At 49.7% G+C, this 6,842-nt stretch overlaps 3 non-coding genes across 3 annotated transcripts; all 3 read left to right on the top strand.

Annotated features, from left to right (window-relative positions):
• Positions 1-4,025: 4,025 nt before the first annotated feature.
• On the top strand, positions 4,026-4,098 carry TRNAK-UUU (transfer RNA lysine (anticodon UUU)). The gene has a single exon. It is a non-coding gene; the product is annotated as a tRNA-Lys (tRNA).
• A 231-nt stretch (positions 4,099-4,329) lies between these two features.
• Positions 4,330-4,402, top strand: TRNAK-UUU (transfer RNA lysine (anticodon UUU)). Its single transcript has one exon. It is a non-coding gene; the product is annotated as a tRNA-Lys (tRNA).
• A 231-nt stretch (positions 4,403-4,633) lies between these two features.
• Positions 4,634-4,707, top strand: TRNAK-UUU (transfer RNA lysine (anticodon UUU)). The gene has a single exon. It is a non-coding gene; the product is annotated as a tRNA-Lys (tRNA).
• The last annotated feature ends 2,135 nt before the right edge of the window (positions 4,708-6,842 follow it).

The raw sequence follows: 6,842 nt of genomic DNA, 5'->3' as shown, positions 1-6,842 counted from the left end.
TGGTGAGTGGAAGTGGACGGGGGCCGCTTTCTCGGGCTCGGCCCGGGGGAGCTTGCAAACTGAAAGGGATCTAAAAACGTTGTGCCATCCCTCCTAGACAGCCGTAGCACTTGGGCGCGCATGACAAGCAATGGATCTAAAAGGGACGGCGATCCACGAGTACGAAAGACCAGACGGTCTTAGACCTGTGCTATACTCCACTGGCAAAGTGTGCCCTCGTTGCGTGTCACGCGCGATGTTTTTGCACCCGGCGATCTGTCTGTTCTCGCTTTTAAGTGATAGCCAAAATGGATAGCGGAATGCGAGTTGCCAGTATTAATGTTCGGGCCGTCTCGTAAAAGCGGTGGCAGTGCCAACTGAGCCGCCTGTGCCTTGATAATGACAATGATATAGCGGCTGTGCAATACACAACAGCAGAGAGCGAGGAGCAGACAGATAGCATGGTTCAGGCGCTTACGGCACACTACAATGTTTATATTTTTCATGCTGTAGGCATTTCTGGTGCGTGCGTTGTCCTAACGCGTAAAAGTGCCGGAATTGCCGAGAAAGCCCTTCATGTCAGTGATACTGGGCGCCTTATTGTTTTGGGTTTTGTTTCCTCAGATTCGCAATGGCGACTGATATATGTTTACGCACCAGATCATGTGCAAGATCGAAAAGCTTTTTTTTTTTTGAAGCTCTTTAGGGGGATAGGGCTGTTATTCCAGGGGGATAGGGCCGTTATTCCTTTAGCCGATTTCAATTGTGTCGTGCAAACAATCCGCCAATCAGCGAAAAGAGCGTTACCTTTTGAGTACTCTGGTACATGACTACAGCCTTGTAGACGCGGGCCATGTATCATCGAATTCGGCAGAACCCCAGTATACGCATTTTGAGGGGAAAAAAATTATTCCAGACTTGACCGAATATATGTGACGCTAGATCTAGTGCCTATGTTTAGAAGGTATTTTGTACAGCCTGTGTCTTTTAGCGACCTTTGCATAGTGAGTTTTACAACAGGGACCAAGCGCAAGCCATCAAACTTCATTTGGCAACTCTGGAAGTTGAACGCAAAATTTCTAGAGGATGACTCTTTCGTTGACAGGGTCGAACAGAACATTCACTGTGTGTTAGCAAACGAACCTGCCGACTATGCTGTGACGTGGAAGTAACTGAAGATAGAAGTAAAAATTATTGTGATTGAAACGGGCACGATTCGGCGCTAAAACTGAAAGGAAAAAGAGCTCAAATGGCAGCTTGAAGGACTGGTTATGTTGGAAGTAGCGGAGCCAGGCAGGCACACTTGAGAAATCAGCAAAGATAAAAGTGAATTAGAACTTCTTGATGCGGAAAAATACAATGCAGCAGTGATTCGGGCACGAGCAGAAAGCTTGTGGCTAGGGGAAGTACCGAATAAACGCCCTTTAAGCGATAAAAACGGTACGCCCCCAAGAACGAGATCACACAAATATTATATCAAAATTAAGTCAGATAGTGCTCGACGCTTTCGTCCAGCACTATCAGCATCTTTTTGGTGGCGCAAAACACCTGAAAAGTGGGTTTGAAGAACAATATCGCCAGGAGTGTATTAGAGTGCTGCTACACCTTTGAAGTACGAGTTCCTATGCTGTGCAGCTCGACCAACCGAAGGCCTTCGACAGGCTCTCGCGTGACATTGTTTCTTGTTTTAGACAACACTAATATCGATGATTCTTGAAGCCGTAAGAATGGTTTATAAAACTGTGTAACACGTGTTATAATAAATGAGACACTTAGCGAACCGGTTCCTGTGCTGACATCAGTGAGGCAAGCATTGCTAGTCGCTCTGTATCCTGAACCTTTTTGAGTTGCTTTGTTACGTATGAATGCATTAATGGCTTTAAGCTCCAGTCATCCGAGGTAAAAGAGCTGGTCTATACGGATCACATTGCTGTTTTCTGCGAGTACAAAAACAGCGTCCTCGAAGTTGTGCAGGTAAATGACCAATTTTTTTATGCAGACAAGGGCACATATAAGTTGAGAGAAGACCGTTGGCATTTGACATGGCCATTGGGATACTACAGCAGAGCATTTTGAAAATACTACATGGGCAGCAACATCCACTAAATAGTTGGGTGTTCCGCTCCAGCATTACAAAGAAAACACCGAGTTTTGGTAGACAGAAATGAACTACGTGAAGGAAAAGGCGGAGTCATGACATGGTCGCGGCCTACCTATGTTTGCACGTGCTAGAGCTTGTAATGTGCCCCTGACAGCAAATATTTGCTATGTCTTTCAAGTTTATGCCACGTGCAAATGAGCAAAAAATGCGCAGAGCTTTTTTTACGTCGCGCCGCAGCGCACCCGAAGCAGACAGTCATTCGAGTCTGCATGAAGCAGAAAAGCCTTTATTGATAACTGGCCAGCGCTTTTAAACGGTGGCCATTGGGGGGAGAAGGTCCGATCACAGCTCCGAGCAGCGCATGCGTTGTTCGGATCTGTGATCATCCGTGCTGAGCCGCACGCAGCCACCGCACGATGATCTGGCGAGATACGATTGCGATACAGCAGCTTTCCCAGTCTTTATCTGGGCCTGGAGTTGGAAAAGGGTCAGTCGGTCAAATCTGTTCGGATCCGTACGGAGCGAGGGACTAGATCTCTGAAACTTGTTTTTGAGACGAACTTTGTATGGGTTATTTTTTTTACGAGACCAAAAGTGACTGTTTCTTGCGTACTGTGTTACAGATTAGGCTTCCTAAAGCTGTGCAATATTTCATTGCATCCACAAGTGGTGCTGTGAACCCTGGTGTAACCGGTTTTTTGCATGAAATTATTGTGTCTTACCGTATTCTGCGAACGCATTTTTCTTTCGAGTATTTAGCAGAAGTTAGCAAAAAGAAATTGTATAAAGATTTCATTGACATCATGATGTCAATACCTTCGTACAGAACAGGTCACCGTGAAAGTCCAGGAGAGGACGTATTGAAAAGAGTTAAAAAAATGACTGTTCGACCATGAGTTAAAATTTTCTTCTACAAGCTGAGCATAAAAACTCTTCCGGTTCAAACATGGCCCGAAGTCAAAGCAGTTTTTGCCCCCTGGACTGTAAACTGTTTGTTATGCAAAAGAAAACGCGAAACAAATGAACAATCGAATGCTGGGATCCGATCTCTTTCTGGGACATTTAAAAACGAATTGCCAATCACCCCGTCAGTAATTAGGTTTTTACGTGTTGATATTGCAGACGAAACCGCGTACGATATCTTCATGCTCCTCGGCCTCCACAGCTTATAGAAGACTAGGATGGCGGCCCGACACGCAGACCTAACCGTCCGGTCTGCTATAGAGAAAATTTTATTCACAGCACATTACTCATAGCAGAAGTGTACCGCGGCCAAGCAGAAAGTCCCCAATGAATACCTGTTCTTGATGAATTAGTAAACCTGAAAAAGCTGTGATGGCATATATTTAACCATTCTGTGTATTTTCTGCAATGCGTTTAAGCAGGCAGCAAACAAAAAAAAACCACCTCAGATAGCTCAGTCGGTAGAGCGCTAGTGTTTTAACCTAACTGTCCGGCCCCGCCGCGGTGGCTCAGTGGTTACGGCGCTCGGCTGCTGGCCCGAAAGACGCGGGTTCGATCCCGACCGCGGCGGCTGAATTTCGATGGAGACGAAATTCTAGAGGCCCATGTGCTGTGGGATGTCAGTGGACGTTAAAGAACCCCAGGTGGTCGAAATTTCCGGAGCCCTTCACTACGGCGTCGCTCATAGCCTTAGTTGCTTTGAGACGTTAAACCCGAATAAACCAAACTAAACCTAACTGTCCGGGGTTCGTGACCCCATTCGGGTGGAGGGTGACTTTTTTGCCCTTAAAGGATCGCTGCTGAAAGTCTCTTGCAAAGCCATTGGTAACAAAGCAAACAATGAAAGGCCTTAAATATTATTTATGACGCCCCCCCCCCCCCCCCACCTTCGTCTGTGATGGCTGCTCTTCGTAGCGCAATTTGATTTTGTTCATGCAGTGGAGTGGGACAAAGGAGAGAAAAGCAGGTTGCACTGTTGTAAGCCCGGATAGCTCAGTCGGTAGAGCGTTAGGCTTTTAACCTAACGGTCCGGGGTTCGAGCCCCCGTTCGGGCGGAGGGCGACTTTTTTTGCCCTTCAAAGGATCGCTGCTCCGCTCCCATCACGGATACTCGTCTGAAAGTCTCTTGCAAAGCCATTGGTGACAAATCAAACAATGAAAGGCATTAAATATCATTTTTGACTCCCCTACCTTCGTCTGTGATGGCTGCTCTTCGTAGCGCTATTTGATTTTGTTCATGCAGTGGAGTGGGACAAAGGAGAGAAAAGCAGTTTGCACTGTTGTAAGCCCGGATAGCTCAGTCGGTAGAGCGTTAGGCTTTTAACCTAACGGTCCGGGGTTCGAGCCCCCGTTCGGGCGGAGGGCGACTTTTTTTGCCCTTCAAAGGATCGCTGCTCCGCTCCCATCACGGATACTCGTCTGAAAGTCTCTTGCAAAGCCATTGGTGACAAATCAAACAATGAAAGGCATTAAATATTATTTTTGACTCCCCTACCTTCGTCTGTGATGGCTGCTCTTCGTAGCGCAATTTGATTTTGTTCATGCAGTGGAGTGGGACAAAGGAGAGAAAAGCAGGTTGCACTGTTGTAAGCCCGGATAGCTCAGTCGGTAGAGCGTTAGGCTTTTAACCTAACGGTCCGGGGTTCGAGCCCCCCGTTCGGGCGGAGGGCGACTTTTTTTGCCCTTCAAAGGATCGCTGCTCCGCTCCCATCACGGATACTCGTCTGAAAGTCTCTTGCAAAGCCATTGGTGACAAATCAAACAATGAAAGGCATTAAATATTATTTTTGACTCCCCTACCTTCGTCTGTGATGGCTGCTCTTCGTAGCACAATTTGATTTTGTTCATGCAGTGGAGTGGGACAAAGGAAAGAAAAGCAGGTTGCACTGTTGTAAGCCCGGATAGCTCATTCTGCTTCCGGCAGCCGAGCTGAACGGATCGCAGGGTCATGGGCTCCAGCGGAGCGGCGATAGCGGCCTTTGACTGCCGCGGAAACAGGATCGATGACTGCGGTGATAAGGATTACCAGATTATTTTGCCGACACTGCCAACAGGACGTGTTGTTTTCAACACCGTTTTTCTTCACGGCGACGTGCGAGCGAGGCCGTTCCGGGTCGAGGATTTCCGTGACGCCCTGGCCGAGACCGGTACGCTCCCCGACGTGGTCGCGTTGGGGGCGTACCAAATCAACCACGTGTGGGCGGTTACCCTGCGGAACACGGAGGCAGCTAAGAAGTTGCTCGCCTTCAACGAGCTGCAAGTTAAGAAACGCCGCTGCCTCATTATCGACCCGGAAGACCAGCAGGTAAAGCTGCGGCTACACTGGATGCTTCACGGTGTGGCTGACGACAACATCCGGACGGCATTCGCGGCGTTTGGCAAAGTGACCGACGTTACGCGTGAGCGGTGGCGGATACAAGGCGTCAATGACAAGAGCTCAACGACAAGAACGGTCCTACTGAAGTTGAAGCCCGGCTTGAAAGTGGATGACCTGCCACACCAGGTACGTGTCGCCGGAGAGTTGGCTCTTGTCGTGGCGCCTGGGCGTCCAATGCAGTGCTTGCGCTGCCATGGTACAGGCCACGTGCGGCGTGAATGCAAGGTTCCCTGCTGTACGAAATGCCGGCGGTACGGCCACGCGGATAATGAGTGTGTCCGCACTTACGCGGTGGCTACGGGCGGGGCGTCGAAAGACGACTCTGCGGAACTCCTGATGGATGTAGTCGAGGCCGAAGAATCTGCGAAAGGCATAGAGGAACCCGAAAAGCAAGCAGGATCGACGGGCTCTTCGGGACCCTCCAGCAGCGATGCCGGACGCAAGCCTGAAGGGGCAGAACCTACTAGAAAGGAGACGGAGGCGTCGAGCGGTGAAGTAAGCGTGCCAGCGCTCCAAGAAACCGAGCCAGCGACTCTGACCGAGGAGAACCTTGACCAGAGCGGCGCCCGCACGACCGGCGTCCCTGCCCCAGCGAAGCGGCCACACGCCCAGACCGGAACCGAAGACGACAAGGCGGAAGCCCCCAGCGTCGAAGAGCCGCCGGCAAAAACGACCCAAGGACGGCGGTCGTCCATCCGGCCACGACCAAATGTGTCGACGGAGAGGAGAGCCCTTGACAAGCCGCCCCCACTGCCAGGCCTGGCACCAGCACCGGATGGCTCCGGTGTCAATGATGTCGTCTAGCCAAGCGCTAGACGTGAAGGGTAAGCACCATGTTCCCGGCCTCTTTATTCTGCATGAAAATGGCTCATGCGTTCCCCATGAAAGTCGGTACACTTAATGTCAGGGGACTGGCAAGTAAGAAGAAGCAGAGCCAGGTGTACCGCCTTTTAACTGAGCACGACATTGACGTCCTGGCAGTGCAGGAAACGAAAATTGACGGGGAAGAGGAGACCGGGAGCATGGTGCGACGTTTCACGTCTAGGTTTTTTGCAGTTGTAGCCCACGCTGTAGGAACGTCTGCAGGTTGTCATCTTTGTAAAGAATGTACCGGGACTTGAGGTTCAGGCATATACGGCGTGTCCTTCGGGTCGATTTGTTTTGGTTGACCTCCTGTACGACAAAACATATTGGCGCATCATTTGTGTGTACGCCCCAAATGCGGTGGATGAGAGGACAGCGTTTTTTCAACGCGTACAAAAGTACTTCAGTTGTGAGAAATGCCTGATCGTCATGGGTGACTTCAATTGCGTCCTGAGAGGCTGTGACAAAACCAGTGCAAGGGCATTTAGGGACAGAAGCACTGAAGTACTCTCACAAATTATAGACACGTGCAACCTCGATGATGTGGCCGAATGTTTA

This window comes from Amblyomma mixtum, chromosome 3 (assembly GCF_055824585.1).
Source record: "Amblyomma mixtum isolate Tamu chromosome 3, ASM5582458v1, whole genome shotgun sequence".
Taxonomy (NCBI): Eukaryota; Metazoa; Arthropoda; class Arachnida; order Ixodida; family Ixodidae; genus Amblyomma; species Amblyomma mixtum.
The sequence above is the reverse complement of the archived record's forward strand: the minus strand, read 5'-3'. Positions and strand labels throughout refer to the sequence as shown.